Here is a 15,175-nt window from a genome sequence, read left to right as displayed (position 1 = left end):
TAGGCAAAAAAAGAGCACCGCCACAAGTGCGCATTGTGCCAGGAAGGGCTCTCGGACGTGAAACAGTGGAGGGTTATCGCTTCTCGGCCTTTTGGCTAAGATCAAGTGTAGTATCTGTTCTTATCAGTTTAATATCTGATACGTCCTCTATATGAGGACTACGTATTAAATGGATTTTTAGGCACAGGGGTTGAAAAAGGGGCTTGCTCCGTTCACTCCACGCATCGACCCGGTACTGCAGTGCCGCCGGGAACGGTGCACTCTTCCCAACTCTTGTGAAATAACAAAACCAGCGGTACATGGTGGTAGTTTCAGGGAGCCATTGTATTCTGACTTCTAAAATGGAACTATAATCTTTAGAAAAGACGCAGTTTATGAGCACGTCGTGGGATTGAGCTTCCCTGGTTTCTCTGTATGACCATGAACACCAAACTACACACAGAGAACAGAGGAGCTTGACAGACACACACTAAGTTATCTGAGAGTCCCATTTTCAGCTGCAGAGAACAATCACATCAGGGAAGTCGACGTGCAGGCTCAACATCAGCCTCTCAAGCCAACTCTCTGGTAAAATAGGGGCAACGTATGGTTCCAGCACCTATGTAACACATATTTGTCACGGGGACTGTGGCTTACGGCCACACCGCCCTGAACACGCCCGATCTCGTCCGAACTCGGAAGCCAAGCAGGGTCGGGCCTGGTTAGTACTTGGATGGGAGACCGCTTGGGAATACCAGGTGCTGTAAGCATTTTTCTCTCTTGTCTTCTCTTCTCTCTGCATGTCTTTTGTTGAAACATCTGTTGATCACCCTGTGATCCATCTTGCTGATCCTGGATCTGCTAAGGTGTCCCAGGTCATGGTTGCCTTTGATCCTCATACATTTAACTTTGTCCTGACAAAGGAGCAGTTCCAAAAAGTCAAACAGGGACTGCCTTTGCATTTGACGCAGTCAAACTGCATGCGCCTGGAGAAGCCAAAAGGCTTACAGCACCTGGTATTCCCAGGCGGTCTCCCCATCCAAGTACTAACCAGGCCCGACTCTGCTTAGCTTCTGAGATAAAACTCTGGCTTTTAGTCTGCGAAAAGAGAGTGAAAGTGAACTCCACTTTGAGATGGCTCTGGGATTGGGCCGACTGGGAGAATTGCTTGAAAAAAACCTCTACACCCAATGAGCGGTCAGAACAAAGCCTCAAGACCCCTAGTCTTTTGCACAGAGTAAAAGACAAAGCAGCCATTGAATAGGGCCCGATTGTTCCTACCTGGTCGGCCGAGGAGCCAGCGTCTCAACCAAGCAAAGCTCACCGTGGGGAAGGTGGCTATGCCAACTAGCCTGATGCACTGCTCCCGCAGTGTCAAATACTCGTACTCTGGTTTCTCTTCATAACGTACAAGTCTTTCGCCTTTTACTAAAGACTTCCGTGGAGAGCAGCATTAATGAGTTGTTTCTATTTTTGGAAGGCTTTACCTTTGCGGGTGAAGCCCATTCTGTCTGTGCAAAGGAAATCTTCTTGCTGTGCCAAGTGACTTCTCGGAGTAGAGTCACCTTATTTCTTGAGACCGTGCCCATGTTCAAAGCCTGGAGCGCTAAATTGTTGTTGTTTGAACGGTGCTCAGTGGAGCGGGCGGGAGTGCAAAGTTGTACCATCTGAAACGGCTGAAGAGTGCTCACTGCAGCGGGTGGGCGGAGGTGCAAAGTGACGCTTTGTAGGCAAAAAAAGAGCACCGCCACAAGTGCGCATTGTGCCAGGAAGGGCTCTCGGACGTGAAACAGTGGAGGGTTATCGCTTCTCGGCCTTTTGGCTAAGATCAAGTGTAGTATCTGTTCTTATCAGTTTAATATCTGATACGTCCTCTATATGAGGACTACATATTAAATGGATTTTTAGGCACAGGGGTTGAAAAAGGGGCTTGCTCCGTTCACTCCACGCATCGACCCGGTACTGCAGTGCCGCCGGGAACGGTGCACTCTTCCCAACTCTTGTGAAATAACAAAACCAGCGGTACATGGTGGTAGTTTCAGGGAGCCATTGTATTCTGACTTCTAAAATGGAACTATAATCTTTAGAAAAGACGCAGTTTATGAGCACGTCGTGGGATTGAGCTTCCCTGGTTTCTCTGTATGACCATGAACACCAAACTACACACAGAGAACAGAGGAGCTTGACAGACACACACTAAGTTATCTGAGAGTCCCATTTTCAGCTGCAGAGAACAATCACATCAGGGAAGTCGACGTGCAGGCTCAACATCAGCCTCTCAAGCCAACTCTCTGGTAAAATAGGGGCAACGTATGGTTCCAGCACCTATGTAACACATATTTGTCACGGGGACTGTGGCTTACGGCCACACCGCCCTGAACACGCCCGATCTCGTCCGAACTCGGAAGCCAAGCAGGGTCGGGCCTGGTTAGTACTTGGATGGGAGACAGCTTGGGAATACCAGGTGCTGTAAGCATTTTTCTCTCTTCTCTTCTCTTCTCTCTGCATGTCTTTTGTTGAAACATCTGTTGATCACCCTGTGATCCATCTTGCTGATCCTGGATCTGCTAAGGTGTCCCAGGTCATGGTTGCCTTTGATCCTCATACATTTAACTTTGTCCTGACAAAGGAGCAGTTCCAAAAAGTCAAACAGGGACTGCCTTTGCATTTGACGCAGTCAAACTGCATGCGCCTGGAGAAGCCAAAAGGCTTACAGCACCTGGTATTCCCAGGCGGTCTCCCCATCCAAGTACTAACCAGGCCCGACTCTGCTTAGCTTCTGAGATAAAACTCTGGCTTTTAGTCTGCGAAAAGAGAGTGAAAGTGAACTCCACTTTGAGATGGCTCTGGGATTGGGCCGACTGGGAGAATTGCTTGAAAAAAACCTCTACACCCAATGAGCGGTCAGAACAAAGCCTCAAGACCCCTAGTCTTTTGCACAGAGTAAAAGACAAAGCAGCCATTGAATAGGGCCCGATTGTTCCTACCTGGTCGGCCGAGGAGCCAGCGTCTCAACCAAGCAAAGCTCACCGTGGGGAAGGTGGCTATGCCAACTAGCCTGATGCACTGCTCCCGCAGTGTCAAATACTCGTACTCTGGTTTCTCTTCATAACGTACAAGTCTTTCGCCTTTTACTAAAGACTTCCGTGGAGAGCAGCATTAATGAGTTGTTTCTATTTTTGGAAGGCTTTACCTTTGCGGGTGAAGCCCATTCTGTCTGTGCAAAGGAAATCTTCTTGCTGTGCCAAGTGACTTCTCGGAGTAGAGTCACCTTATTTCTTGAGACCGTGCCCATGTTCAAAGCCTGGAGCGCTAAATTGTTGTTGTTTGAACGGTGCTCAGTGGAGCGGGCGGGAGTGCAAAGTTGTACCATCTGAAACGGCTGAAGAGTGCTCACTGCAGCGGGTGGGCGGAGGTGCAGAGTGACGCTTTGTAGGCAAAAAAAGAGCACCGCCACAAGTGCGCATTGTGCCAGGAAGGGCTCTCGGACGTGAAACAGTGGAGGGTTATCGCTTCTCGGCCTTTTGGCTAAGATCAAGTGTAGTATCTGTTCTTATCAGTTTAATATCTGATACGTCCTCTATATGAGGACTACATATTAAATGGATTTTTAGGCACAGGGGTTGAAAAAGGGGCTTGCTCCGTTCACTCCACGCATCGACCCGGTACTGCAGTGCCGCCGGGAACGGTGCACTCTTCCCAACTCTTGTGAAATAACAAAACCAGCGGTACATGGTGGTAGTTTCAGGGAGCCATTGTATTCTGACTTCTAAAATGGAACTATAATCTTTAGAAAAGACGCAGTTTATGAGCACGTCGTGGGATTGAGCTTCCCTGGTTTCTCTGTATGACCATGAACACCAAACTACACACAGAGAACAGAGGAGCTTGACAGACACACACTAAGTTATCTGAGAGTCCCATTTTCAGCTGCAGAGAACAATCACATCAGGGAAGTCGACGTGCAGGCTCAACATCAGCCTCTCAAGCCAACTCTCTGGTAAAATAGGGGCAACGTATGGTTCCAGCACCTATGTAACACATATTTGTCACGGGGACTGTGGCTTACGGCCACACCGCCCTGAACACGCCCGATCTCGTCCGAACTCGGAAGCCAAGCAGGGTCGGGCCTGGTTAGTACTTGGATGGGAGACCGCTTGGGAATACCAGGTGCTGTAAGCATTTTTCTCTCTTCTCTTCTCTTCTCTCTGCATGTCTTTTGTTGAAACATCTGTTGATCACCCTGTGATCCATCTTGCTGATCCTGGATCTGCTAAGGTGTCCCAGGTCATGGTTGCCTTTGATCCTCATACATTTAACTTTGTCCTGACAAAGGAGCAGTTCCAAAAAGTCAAACAGGGACTGCCTTTGCATTTGACGCAGTCAAACTGCATGCGCCTGGAGAAGCCAAAAGGCTTACAGCACCTGGTATTCCCAGGCGGTCTCCCCATCCAAGTACTAACCAGGCCCGACTCTGCTTAGCTTCTGAGATAAAACTCTGGCTTTTAGTCTGCGAAAAGAGAGTGAAAGTGAACTCCACTTTGAGATGGCTCTGGGATTGGGCCGACTGGGAGAATTGCTTGAAAAAAACCTCTACACCCAATGAGCGGTCAGAACAAAGCCTCAAGACCCCTAGTCTTTTGCACAGAGTAAAAGACAAAGCAGCCATTGAATAGGGCCCGATTGTTCCTACCTGGTCGGCCGAGGAGCCAGCGTCTCAACCAAGCAAAGCTCACCGTGGGGAAGGTGGCTATGCCAACTAGCCTGATGCACTGCTCCCGCAGTGTCAAATACTCGTACTCTGGTTTCTCTTCATAACGTACAAGTCTTTCGCCTTTTACTAAAGACTTCCGTGGAGAGCAGCATTAATGAGTTGTTTCTATTTTTGGAAGGCTTTACCTTTGCGGGTGAAGCCCATTCTGTCTGTGCAAAGGAAATCTTCTTGCTGTGCCAAGTGACTTCTCGGAGTAGAGTCACCTTATTTCTTGAGACCGTGCCCATGTTCAAAGCCTGGAGCGCTAAATTGTTGTTGTTTGAACGGTGCTCAGTGGAGCGGGCGGGAGTGCAAAGTTGTACCATCTGAAACGGCTGAAGAGTGCTCACTGCAGCGGGTGGGCGGAGGTGCAAAGTGACGCTTTGTAGGCAAAAAAAGAGCACCGCCACAAGTGCGCATTGTGCCAGGAAGGGCTCTCGGACGTGAAACAGTGGAGGGTTATCGCTTCTCGGCCTTTTGGCTAAGATCAAGTGTAGTATCTGTTCTTATCAGTTTAATATCTGATACGTCCTCTATATGAGGACTACATATTAAATGGATTTTTAGGCACAGGGGTTGAAAAAGGGGCTTGCTCCGCTCACTCCACGCATCGACCCGGTACTGCAGTGCCGCCGGGAACGGTGCACTCTTCCCAACTCTTGTGAAATAACAAAACCAGCGGTACATGGTGGTAGTTTCAGGGAGCCATTGTATTCTGACTTCTAAAATGGAACTATAATCTTTAGAAAAGACGCAGTTTATGAGCACGTCGTGGGATTGAGCTTCCCTGGTTTCTCTGTATGACCATGAACACCAAACTACACACAGAGAACAGAGGAGCTTGACAGACACACACTAAGTTATCTGAGAGTCCCATTTTCAGCTGCAGAGAACAATCACATCAGGGAAGTCGACGTGCAGGCTCAACATCAGCCTCTCAAGCCAACTCTCTGGTAAAATAGGGGCAACGTATGGTTCCAGCACCTATGTAACACATATTTGTCACGGGGACTGTGGCTTACGGCCACACCGCCCTGAACACGCCCGATCTCGTCCGAACTCGGAAGCCAAGCAGGGTCGGGCCTGGTTAGTACTTGGATGGGAGACCGCTTGGGAATACCAGGTGCTGTAAGCATTTTTCTCTCTTCTCTTCTCTTCTCTCTGCATGTCTTTTGTTGAAACATCTGTTGATCACCCTGTGATCCATCTTGCTGATCCTGGATCTGCTAAGGTGTCCCAGGTCATGGTTGCCTTTGATCCTCATACATTTAACTTTGTCCTGACAAAGGAGCAGTTCCAAAAAGTCAAACAGGGACTGCCTTTGCATTTGACGCAGTCAAACTGCATGCGCCTGGAGAAGCCAAAAGGCTTACAGCACCTGGTATTCCCAGGCGGTCTCCCCATCCAAGTACTAACCAGGCCCGACTCTGCTTAGCTTCTGAGATAAAACTCTGGCTTTTAGTCTGCGAAAAGAGAGTGAAAGTGAACTCCACTTTGAGATGGCTCTGGGATTGGGCCGACTGGGAGAATTGCTTGAAAAAAACCTCTACACCCAATGAGCGGTCAGAACAAAGCCTCAAGACCCCTAGTCTTTTGCACAGAGTAAAAGACAAAGCAGCCATTGAATAGGGCCCGATTGTTCCTACCTGGTCGGCCGAGGAGCCAGCGTCTCAACCAAGCAAAGCTCACCGTGGGGAAGGTGGCTATGCCAACTAGCCTGATGCACTGCTCCCGCAGTGTCAAATACTCGTACTCTGGTTTCTCTTCATAACGTACAAGTCTTTCGCCTTTTACTAAAGACTTCCGTGGAGAGCAGCATTAATGAGTTGTTTCTATTTTTGGAAGGCTTTACCTTTGCGGGTGAAGCCCATTCTGTCTGTGCAAAGGAAATCTTCTTGCTGTGCCAAGTGACTTCTCGGAGTAGAGTCACCTTATTTCTTGAGACCGTGCCCATGTTCAAAGCCTGGAGCGCTAAATTGTTGTTGTTTGAACGGTGCTCAGTGGAGCGGGCGGGAGTGCAAAGTTGTACCATCTGAAATGGCTGAAGAGTGCTCACTGCAGCGGGTGGGCGGAGTTGCAAAGTGACGCTTTGTAGGCAAAAAAAGAGCACCGCCACAAGTGCGCATTGTGCCAGGAAGGGCTCTCGGACGTGAAACAGTGGAGGGTTATCGCTTCTCGGCCTTTTGGCTAAGATCAAGTGTAGTATCTGTTCTTATCAGTTTAATATCTGATACGTCCTCTATATGAGGACTACGTATTAAATGGATTTTTAGGCACAGGGGTTGAAAAAGGGGCTTGCTCCGTTCACTCCACGCATCGACCCGGTACTGCAGTGCCGCCGGGAACGGTGCACTCTTCCCAACTCTTGTGAAATAACAAAACCAGCGGTACATGGTGGTAGTTTCAGGGAGCCATTGTATTCTGACTTCTAAAATGGAACTATAATCTTTAGAAAAGACGCAGTTTATGAGCACGTCGTGGGATTGAGCTTCCCTGGTTTCTCTGTATGACCATGAACACCAAACTACACACAGAGAACAGAGGAGCTTGACAGACACACACTAAGTTATCTGAGAGTCCCATTTTCAGCTGCAGAGAACAATCACATCAGGGAAGTCGACGTGCAGGCTCAACATCAGCCTCTCAAGCCAACTCTCTGGTAAAATAGGGGCAACGTATGGTTCCAGCACCTATGTAACACATATTTGTCACGGGGACTGTGGCTTACGGCCACACCGCCCTGAACACGCCCGATCTCGTCCGAACTCGGAAGCCAAGCAGGGTCGGGCCTGGTTAGTACTTGGATGGGAGACCGCTTGGGAATACCAGGTGCTGTAAGCATTTTTCTCTCTTGTCTTCTCTTCTCTCTGCATGTCTTTTGTTGAAACATCTGTTGATCACCCTGTGATCCATCTTGCTGATCCTGGATCTGCTAAGGTGTCCCAGGTCATGGTTGCCTTTGATCCTCATACATTTAACTTTGTCCTGACAAAGGAGCAGTTCCAAAAAGTCAAACAGGGACTGCCTTTGCATTTGACGCAGTCAAACTGCATGCGCCTGGAGAAGCCAAAAGGCTTACAGCACCTGGTATTCCCAGGCGGTCTCCCCATCCAAGTACTAACCAGGCCCGACTCTGCTTAGCTTCTGAGATAAAACTCTGGCTTTTAGTCTGCGAAAAGAGAGTGAAAGTGAACTCCACTTTGAGATGGCTCTGGGATTGGGCCGACTGGGAGAATTGCTTGAAAAAAACCTCTACACCCAATGAGCGGTCAGAACAAAGCCTCAAGACCCCTAGTCTTTTGCACAGAGTAAAAGACAAAGCAGCCATTGAATAGGGCCCGATTGTTCCTACCTGGTCGGCCGAGGAGCCAGCGTCTCAACCAAGCAAAGCTCACCGTGGGGAAGGTGGCTATGCCAACTAGCCTGATGCACTGCTCCCGCAGTGTCAAATACTCGTACTCTGGTTTCTCTTCATAACGTACAAGTCTTTCGCCTTTTACTAAAGACTTCCGTGGAGAGCAGCATTAATGAGTTGTTTCTATTTTTGGAAGGCTTTACCTTTGCGGGTGAAGCCCATTCTGTCTGTGCAAAGGAAATCTTCTTGCTGTGCCAAGTGACTTCTCGGAGTAGAGTCACCTTATTTCTTGAGACCGTGCCCATGTTCAAAGCCTGGAGCGCTAAATTGTTGTTGTTTGAACGGTGCTCAGTGGAGCGGGCGGGAGTGCAAAGTTGTACCATCTGAAACGGCTGAAGAGTGCTCACTGCAGCGGGTGGGCGGAGGTGCAAAGTGACGCTTTGTAGGCAAAAAAAGAGCACCGCCACAAGTGCGCATTGTGCCAGGAAGGGCTCTCGGACGTGAAACAGTGGAGGGTTATCGCTTCTCGGCCTTTTGGCTAAGATCAAGTGTAGTATCTGTTCTTATCAGTTTAATATCTGATACGTCCTCTATATGAGGACTACATATTAAATGGATTTTTAGGCACAGGGGTTGAAAAAGGGGCTTGCTCCGTTCACTCCACGCATCGACCCGGTACTGCAGTGCCGCCGGGAACGGTGCACTCTTCCCAACTCTTGTGAAATAACAAAACCAGCGGTACATGGTGGTAGTTTCAGGGAGCCATTGTATTCTGACTTCTAAAATGGAACTATAATCTTTAGAAAAGACGCAGTTTATGAGCACGTCGTGGGATTGAGCTTCCCTGGTTTCTCTGTATGACCATGAACACCAAACTACACACAGAGAACAGAGGAGCTTGACAGACACACACTAAGTTATCTGAGAGTCCCATTTTCAGCTGCAGAGAACAATCACATCAGGGAAGTCGACGTGCAGGCTCAACATCAGCCTCTCAAGCCAACTCTCTGGTAAAATAGGGGCAACGTATGGTTCCAGCACCTATGTAACACATATTTGTCACGGGGACTGTGGCTTACGGCCACACCGCCCTGAACACGCCCGATCTCGTCCGAACTCGGAAGCCAAGCAGGGTCGGGCCTGGTTAGTACTTGGATGGGAGACCGCTTGGGAATACCAGGTGCTGTAAGCATTTTTCTCTCTTCTCTTCTCTTCTCTCTGCATGTCTTTTGTTGAAACATCTGTTGATCACCCTGTGATCCATCTTGCTGATCCTGGATCTGCTAAGGTGTCCCAGGTCATGGTTGCCTTTGATCCTCATACATTTAACTTTGTCCTGACAAAGGAGCAGTTCCAAAAAGTCAAACAGGGACTGCCTTTGCATTTGACGCAGTCAAACTGCATGCGCCTGGAGAAGCCAAAAGGCTTACAGCACCTGGTATTCCCAGGCGGTCTCCCCATCCAAGTACTAACCAGGCCCGACTCTGCTTAGCTTCTGAGATAAAACTCTGGCTTTTAGTCTGCGAAAAGAGAGTGAAAGTGAACTCCACTTTGAGATGGCTCTGGGATTGGGCCGACTGGGAGAATTGCTTGAAAAAAACCTCTACACCCAATGAGCGGTCAGAACAAAGCCTCAAGACCCCTAGTCTTTTGCACAGAGTAAAAGACAAAGCAGCCATTGAATAGGGCCCGATTGTTCCTACCTGGTCGGCCGAGGAGCCAGCGTCTCAACCAAGCAAAGCTCACCGTGGGGAAGGTGGCTATGCCAACTAGCCTGATGCACTGCTCCCGCAGTGTCAAATACTCGTACTCTGGTTTCTCTTCATAACGTACAAGTCTTTCGCCTTTTACTAAAGACTTCCGTGGAGAGCAGCATTAATGAGTTGTTTCTATTTTTGGAAGGCTTTACCTTTGCGGGTGAAGCCCATTCTGTCTGTGCAAAGGAAATCTTCTTGCTGTGCCAAGTGACTTCTTGGAGTAGAGTCACCTTATTTCTTGAGACCGTGCCCATGTTCAAAGCCTGGAGCGCTAAATTGTTGTTGTTTGAACGGTGCTCAGTGGAGCGGGCGGGAGTGCAAAGTTGTACCATCTGAAACGGCTGAAGAGTGCTCACTGCAGCGGGTGGGCGGAGGTGCAAAGTGACGCTTTGTAGGCAAAAAAAGAGCACCGCCACAAGTGCGCATTGTGCCAGGAAGGGCTCTCGGACGTGAAACAGTGGAGGGTTATCGCTTCTCGGCCTTTTGGCTAAGATCAAGTGTAGTATCTGTTCTTATCAGTTTAATATCTGATACGTCCTCTATATGAGGACTACGTATTAAATGGATTTTTAGGCACAGGGGTTGAAAAAGGGGCTTGCTCCGCTCACTCCACGCATCGACCCGGTACTGCAGTGCCGCCGGGAACGGTGCACTCTTCCCAACTCTTGTGAAATAACAAAACCAGCGGTACATGGTGGTAGTTTCAGGGAGCCATTGTATTCTGACTTCTAAAATGGAACTATAATCTTTAGAAAAGACGCAGTTTATGAGCACGTCGTGGGATTGAGCTTCCCTGGTTTCTCTGTATGACCATGAACACCAAACTACACACAGAGAACAGAGGAGCTTGACAGACACACACTAAGTTATCTGAGAGTCCCATTTTCAGCTGCAGAGAACAATCACATCAGGGAAGTCGACGTGCAGGCTCAACATCAGCCTCTCAAGCCAACTCTCTGGTAAAATAGGGGCAACGTATGGTTCCAGCACCTATGTAACACATATTTGTCACGGGGACTGTGGCTTACGGCCACACCGCCCTGAACACGCCCGATCTCGTCCGAACTCGGAAGCCAAGCAGGGTCGGGCCTGGTTAGTACTTGGATGGGAGACCGCTTGGGAATACCAGGTGCTGTAAGCATTTTTCTCTCTTCTCTTCTCTTCTCTCTGCATGTCTTTTGTTGAAACATCTGTTGATCACCCTGTGATCCATCTTGCTGATCCTGGATCTGCTAAGGTGTCCCAGGTCATGGTTGCCTTTGATCCTCATACATTTAACTTTGTCCTGACAAAGGAGCAGTTCCAAAAAGTCAAACAGGGACTGCCTTTGCATTTGACGCAGTCAAACTGCATGCGCCTGGAGAAGCCAAAAGGCTTACAGCACCTGGTATTCCCAGGCGGTCTCCCCATCCAAGTACTAACCAGGCCCGACTCTGCTTAGCTTCTGAGATAAAACTCTGGCTTTTAGTCTGCGAAAAGAGAGTGAAAGTGAACTCCACTTTGAGATGGCTCTGGGATTGGGCCGACTGGGAGAATTGCTTGAAAAAAACCTCTACACCCAATGAGCGGTCAGAACAAAGCCTCAAGACCCCTAGTCTTTTGCACAGAGTAAAAGACAAAGCAGCCATTGAATAGGGCCCGATTGTTCCTACCTGGTCGGCCGAGGAGCCAGCGTCTCAACCAAGCAAAGCTCACCGTGGGGAAGGTGGCTATGCCAACTAGCCTGATGCACTGCTCCCGCAGTGTCAAATACTCGTACTCTGGTTTCTCTTCATAACGTACAAGTCTTTCGCCTTTTACTAAAGACTTCCGTGGAGAGCAGCATTAATGAGTTGTTTCTATTTTTGGAAGGCTTTACCTTTGCGGGTGAAGCCCATTCTGTCTGTGCAAAGGAAATCTTCTTGCTGTGCCAAGTGACTTCTCGGAGTAGAGTCACCTTATTTCTTGAGACCGTGCCCATGTTCAAAGCCTGGAGCGCTAAATTGTTGTTGTTTGAACGGTGCTCAGTGGAGCGGGCGGGAGTGCAAAGTTGTACCATCTGAAACGGCTGAAGAGTGCTCACTGCAGCGGGTGGGCGGAGGTGCAAAGTGACGCTTTGTAGGCAAAAAAAGAGCACCGCCACAAGTGCGCATTGTGCCAGGAAGGGCTCTCGGACGTGAAACAGTGGAGGGTTATCGCTTCTCGGCCTTTTGGCTAAGATCAAGTGTAGTATCTGTTCTTATCAGTTTAATATCTGATACGTCCTCTATATGAGGACTACATATTAAATGGATTTTTAGGCACAGGGGTTGAAAAAGGGGCTTGCTCCGTTCACTCCACGCATCGACCCGGTACTGCAGTGCCGCCGGGAACGGTGCACTCTTCCCAACTCTTGTGAAATAACAAAACCAGCGGTACATGGTGGTAGTTTCAGGGAGCCATTGTATTCTGACTTCTAAAATGGAACTATAATCTTTAGAAAAGACGCAGTTTATGAGCACGTCGTGGGATTGAGCTTCCCTGGTTTCTCTGTATGACCATGAACACCAAACTACACACAGAGAACAGAGGAGCTTGACAGACACACACTAAGTTATCTGAGAGTCCCATTTTCAGCTGCAGAGAACAATCACATCAGGGAAGTCGACGTGCAGGCTCAACATCAGCCTCTCAAGCCAACTCTCTGGTAAAATAGGGGCAACGTATGGTTCCAGCACCTATGTAACACATATTTGTCACGGGGACTGTGGCTTACGGCCACACCGCCCTGAACACGCCCGATCTCGTCCGAACTCGGAAGCCAAGCAGGGTCGGGCCTGGTTAGTACTTGGATGGGAGACCGCTTGGGAATACCAGGTGCTGTAAGCATTTTTCTCTCTTCTCTTCTCTTCTCTCTGCATGTCTTTTGTTGAAACATCTGTTGATCACCCTGTGATCCATCTTGCTGATCCTGGATCTGCTAAGGTGTCCCAGGTCATGGTTGCCTTTGATCCTCATACATTTAACTTTGTCCTGACAAAGGAGCAGTTCCAAAAAGTCAAACAGGGACTGCCTTTGCATTTGACGCAGTCAAACTGCATGCGCCTGGAGAAGCCAAAAGGCTTACAGCACCTGGTATTCCCAGGCGGTCTCCCCATCCAAGTACTAACCAGGCCCGACTCTGCTTAGCTTCTGAGATAAAACTCTGGCTTTTAGTCTGCGAAAAGAGAGTGAAAGTGAACTCCACTTTGAGATGGCTCTGGGATTGGGCCGACTGGGAGAATTGCTTGAAAAAAACCTCTACACCCAATGAGCGGTCAGAACAAAGCCTCAAGACCCCTAGTCTTTTGCACAGAGTAAAAGACAAAGCAGCCATTGAATAGGGCCCGATTGTTCCTACCTGGTCGGCCGAGGAGCCAGCGTCTCAACCAAGCAAAGCTCACCGTGGGGAAGGTGGCTATGCCAACTAGCCTGATGCACTGCTCCCGCAGTGTCAAATACTCGTACTCTGGTTTCTCTTCATAACGTACAAGTCTTTCGCCTTTTACTAAAGACTTCCGTGGAGAGCAGCATTAATGAGTTGTTTCTATTTTTGGAAGGCTTTACCTTTGCGGGTGAAGCCCATTCTGTCTGTGCAAAGGAAATCTTCTTGCTGTGCCAAGTGACTTCTCGGAGTAGAGTCACCTTATTTCTTGAGACCGTGCCCATGTTCAAAGCCTGGAGCGCTAAATTGTTGTTGTTTGAACGGTGCTCAGTGGAGCGGGCGGGAGTGCAAAGTTGTACCATCTGAAACGGCTGAAGAGTGCTCACTGCAGCGGGTGGGCGGAGGTGCAAAGTGACGCTTTGTAGGCAAAAAAAGAGCACCGCCACAAGTGCGCATTGTGCCAGGAAGGGCTCTCGGACGTGAAACAGTGGAGGGTTATCGCTTCTCGGCCTTTTGGCTAAGATCAAGTGTAGTATCTGTTCTTATCAGTTTAATATCTGATACGTCCTCTATATGAGGACTACATATTAAATGGATTTTTAGGCACAGGGGTTGAAAAAGGGGCTTGCTCCGTTCACTCCACGCATCGACCCGGTACTGCAGTGCCGCCGGGAACGGTGCACTCTTCCCAACTCTTGTGAAATAACAAAACCAGCGGTACATGGTGGTAGTTTCAGGGAGCCATTGTATTCTGACTTCTAAAATGGAACTATAATCTTTAGAAAAGACGCAGTTTATGAGCACGTCGTGGGATTGAGCTTCCCTGGTTTCTCTGTATGACCATGAACACCAAACTACACACAGAGAACAGAGGAGCTTGACAGACACACACTAAGTTATCTGAGAGTCCCATTTTCAGCTGCAGAGAACAATCACATCAGGGAAGTCGACGTGCAGGCTCAACATCAGCCTCTCAAGCCAACTCTCTGGTAAAATAGGGGCAACGTATGGTTCCAGCACCTATGTAACACATATTTGTCACGGGGACTGTGGCTTACGGCCACACCGCCCTGAACACGCCCGATCTCGTCCGAACTCGGAAGCCAAGCAGGGTCGGGCCTGGTTAGTACTTGGATGGGAGACAGCTTGGGAATACCAGGTGCTGTAAGCATTTTTCTCTCTTCTCTTCTCTTCTCTCTGCATGTCTTTTGTTGAAACATCTGTTGATCACCCTGTGATCCATCTTGCTGATCCTGGATCTGCTAAGGTGTCCCAGGTCATGGTTGCCTTTGATCCTCATACATTTAACTTTGTCCTGACAAAGGAGCAGTTCCAAAAAGTCAAACAGGGACTGCCTTTGCATTTGACGCAGTCAAACTGCATGCGCCTGGAGAAGCCAAAAGGCTTACAGCACCTGGTATTCCCAGGCGGTCTCCCCATCCAAGTACTAACCAGGCCCGACTCTGCTTAGCTTCTGAGATAAAACTCTGGCTTTTAGTCTGCGAAAAGAGAGTGAAAGTGAACTCCACTTTGAGATGGCTCTGGGATTGGGCCGACTGGGAGAATTGCTTGAAAAAAACCTCTACACCCAATGAGCGGTCAGAACAAAGCCTCAAGACCCCTAGTCTTTTGCACAGAGTAAAAGACAAAGCAGCCATTGAATAGGGCCCGATTGTTCCTACCTGGTCGGCCGAGGAGCCAGCGTCTCAACCAAGCAAAGCTCACCGTGGGGAAGGTGGCTATGCCAACTAGCCTGATGCACTGCTCCCGCAGTGTCAAATACTCGTACTCTGGTTTCTCTTCATAACGTACAAGTCTTTCGCCTTTTACTAAAGACTTCCGTGGAGAGCAGCATCAATGAGTTGTTTCTATTTTTGGAAGGCTTTACCTTTGCGGGTGAAGCCCATTCTGTCTGTGCAAAGGAAATCTTCTTGCTGTGCCAAGTGACT

The 15,175-nt window shown here is 48.8% G+C and overlaps 27 non-coding genes across 27 annotated transcripts; all 27 read left to right on the top strand.

Moving 5' to 3' along the window:
• The first annotated feature begins 75 nt into the window (after nucleotides 1–75).
• On the top strand, nucleotides 76–266 carry LOC142368494 (U2 spliceosomal RNA). The gene has a single exon (XR_012767361.1). It is a non-coding gene; the product is annotated as a U2 spliceosomal RNA (small nuclear RNA).
• A 364-nt stretch (nucleotides 267–630) lies between these two features.
• Nucleotides 631–749, top strand: LOC142402084 (5S ribosomal RNA). Its single transcript, XR_012773285.1, has one exon. It is a non-coding gene; the product is annotated as a 5S ribosomal RNA (ribosomal RNA).
• Nucleotides 750–1,363: 614 nt separating this feature from the next.
• On the top strand, nucleotides 1,364–1,476 carry LOC142372608 (U5 spliceosomal RNA). The gene has a single exon (XR_012768281.1). It is a non-coding gene; the product is annotated as a U5 spliceosomal RNA (small nuclear RNA).
• Nucleotides 1,477–1,781: 305 nt separating this feature from the next.
• On the top strand, nucleotides 1,782–1,972 carry LOC142367373 (U2 spliceosomal RNA). The gene has a single exon (XR_012767078.1). It is a non-coding gene; the product is annotated as a U2 spliceosomal RNA (small nuclear RNA).
• A 364-nt stretch (nucleotides 1,973–2,336) lies between these two features.
• Nucleotides 2,337–2,455, top strand: LOC142401057 (5S ribosomal RNA). Its single transcript, XR_012773062.1, has one exon. It is a non-coding gene; the product is annotated as a 5S ribosomal RNA (ribosomal RNA).
• A 614-nt stretch (nucleotides 2,456–3,069) lies between these two features.
• LOC142372607 (U5 spliceosomal RNA) lies at nucleotides 3,070–3,182 on the top strand. Its single transcript, XR_012768280.1, has one exon. It is a non-coding gene; the product is annotated as a U5 spliceosomal RNA (small nuclear RNA).
• A 305-nt stretch (nucleotides 3,183–3,487) lies between these two features.
• Nucleotides 3,488–3,678, top strand: LOC142367365 (U2 spliceosomal RNA). The gene has a single exon (XR_012767077.1). It is a non-coding gene; the product is annotated as a U2 spliceosomal RNA (small nuclear RNA).
• Nucleotides 3,679–4,042: 364 nt separating this feature from the next.
• On the top strand, nucleotides 4,043–4,161 carry LOC142402027 (5S ribosomal RNA). Its single transcript, XR_012773268.1, has one exon. It is a non-coding gene; the product is annotated as a 5S ribosomal RNA (ribosomal RNA).
• A 614-nt stretch (nucleotides 4,162–4,775) lies between these two features.
• Nucleotides 4,776–4,888, top strand: LOC142372600 (U5 spliceosomal RNA). The gene has a single exon (XR_012768279.1). It is a non-coding gene; the product is annotated as a U5 spliceosomal RNA (small nuclear RNA).
• Nucleotides 4,889–5,193: 305 nt separating this feature from the next.
• LOC142368629 (U2 spliceosomal RNA) lies at nucleotides 5,194–5,384 on the top strand. The gene has a single exon (XR_012767394.1). It is a non-coding gene; the product is annotated as a U2 spliceosomal RNA (small nuclear RNA).
• A 364-nt stretch (nucleotides 5,385–5,748) lies between these two features.
• LOC142401957 (5S ribosomal RNA) lies at nucleotides 5,749–5,867 on the top strand. The gene has a single exon (XR_012773243.1). It is a non-coding gene; the product is annotated as a 5S ribosomal RNA (ribosomal RNA).
• Nucleotides 5,868–6,481: 614 nt separating this feature from the next.
• LOC142372594 (U5 spliceosomal RNA) lies at nucleotides 6,482–6,594 on the top strand. The gene has a single exon (XR_012768278.1). It is a non-coding gene; the product is annotated as a U5 spliceosomal RNA (small nuclear RNA).
• Nucleotides 6,595–6,899: 305 nt separating this feature from the next.
• On the top strand, nucleotides 6,900–7,090 carry LOC142368487 (U2 spliceosomal RNA). The gene has a single exon (XR_012767360.1). It is a non-coding gene; the product is annotated as a U2 spliceosomal RNA (small nuclear RNA).
• Nucleotides 7,091–7,454: 364 nt separating this feature from the next.
• Nucleotides 7,455–7,573, top strand: LOC142401880 (5S ribosomal RNA). The gene has a single exon (XR_012773230.1). It is a non-coding gene; the product is annotated as a 5S ribosomal RNA (ribosomal RNA).
• A 614-nt stretch (nucleotides 7,574–8,187) lies between these two features.
• LOC142372586 (U5 spliceosomal RNA) lies at nucleotides 8,188–8,300 on the top strand. Its single transcript, XR_012768277.1, has one exon. It is a non-coding gene; the product is annotated as a U5 spliceosomal RNA (small nuclear RNA).
• A 305-nt stretch (nucleotides 8,301–8,605) lies between these two features.
• On the top strand, nucleotides 8,606–8,796 carry LOC142367357 (U2 spliceosomal RNA). Its single transcript, XR_012767076.1, has one exon. It is a non-coding gene; the product is annotated as a U2 spliceosomal RNA (small nuclear RNA).
• A 364-nt stretch (nucleotides 8,797–9,160) lies between these two features.
• LOC142401808 (5S ribosomal RNA) lies at nucleotides 9,161–9,279 on the top strand. Its single transcript, XR_012773211.1, has one exon. It is a non-coding gene; the product is annotated as a 5S ribosomal RNA (ribosomal RNA).
• A 614-nt stretch (nucleotides 9,280–9,893) lies between these two features.
• Nucleotides 9,894–10,006, top strand: LOC142372580 (U5 spliceosomal RNA). The gene has a single exon (XR_012768275.1). It is a non-coding gene; the product is annotated as a U5 spliceosomal RNA (small nuclear RNA).
• A 305-nt stretch (nucleotides 10,007–10,311) lies between these two features.
• Nucleotides 10,312–10,502, top strand: LOC142369372 (U2 spliceosomal RNA). The gene has a single exon (XR_012767599.1). It is a non-coding gene; the product is annotated as a U2 spliceosomal RNA (small nuclear RNA).
• A 364-nt stretch (nucleotides 10,503–10,866) lies between these two features.
• LOC142401755 (5S ribosomal RNA) lies at nucleotides 10,867–10,985 on the top strand. Its single transcript, XR_012773198.1, has one exon. It is a non-coding gene; the product is annotated as a 5S ribosomal RNA (ribosomal RNA).
• Nucleotides 10,986–11,599: 614 nt separating this feature from the next.
• Nucleotides 11,600–11,712, top strand: LOC142372575 (U5 spliceosomal RNA). The gene has a single exon (XR_012768274.1). It is a non-coding gene; the product is annotated as a U5 spliceosomal RNA (small nuclear RNA).
• A 305-nt stretch (nucleotides 11,713–12,017) lies between these two features.
• Nucleotides 12,018–12,208, top strand: LOC142367342 (U2 spliceosomal RNA). Its single transcript, XR_012767074.1, has one exon. It is a non-coding gene; the product is annotated as a U2 spliceosomal RNA (small nuclear RNA).
• Nucleotides 12,209–12,572: 364 nt separating this feature from the next.
• Nucleotides 12,573–12,691, top strand: LOC142401747 (5S ribosomal RNA). Its single transcript, XR_012773195.1, has one exon. It is a non-coding gene; the product is annotated as a 5S ribosomal RNA (ribosomal RNA).
• Nucleotides 12,692–13,305: 614 nt separating this feature from the next.
• On the top strand, nucleotides 13,306–13,418 carry LOC142372562 (U5 spliceosomal RNA). The gene has a single exon (XR_012768272.1). It is a non-coding gene; the product is annotated as a U5 spliceosomal RNA (small nuclear RNA).
• A 305-nt stretch (nucleotides 13,419–13,723) lies between these two features.
• On the top strand, nucleotides 13,724–13,914 carry LOC142367334 (U2 spliceosomal RNA). Its single transcript, XR_012767073.1, has one exon. It is a non-coding gene; the product is annotated as a U2 spliceosomal RNA (small nuclear RNA).
• Nucleotides 13,915–14,278: 364 nt separating this feature from the next.
• LOC142401055 (5S ribosomal RNA) lies at nucleotides 14,279–14,397 on the top strand. Its single transcript, XR_012773061.1, has one exon. It is a non-coding gene; the product is annotated as a 5S ribosomal RNA (ribosomal RNA).
• A 614-nt stretch (nucleotides 14,398–15,011) lies between these two features.
• On the top strand, nucleotides 15,012–15,124 carry LOC142374027 (U5 spliceosomal RNA). Its single transcript, XR_012768627.1, has one exon. It is a non-coding gene; the product is annotated as a U5 spliceosomal RNA (small nuclear RNA).
• Nucleotides 15,125–15,175: the final 51 nt, after the last annotated feature.

This window comes from Odontesthes bonariensis, chromosome 2 (genome assembly GCF_027942865.1).
Source record: "Odontesthes bonariensis isolate fOdoBon6 chromosome 2, fOdoBon6.hap1, whole genome shotgun sequence".
In the NCBI taxonomy this organism is placed as follows: domain Eukaryota; kingdom Metazoa; phylum Chordata; class Actinopteri; order Atheriniformes; family Atherinopsidae; genus Odontesthes; species Odontesthes bonariensis.
Note: the sequence above shows the minus strand (reverse complement) of the source record. Positions and strands in the feature narration are given on the sequence as shown.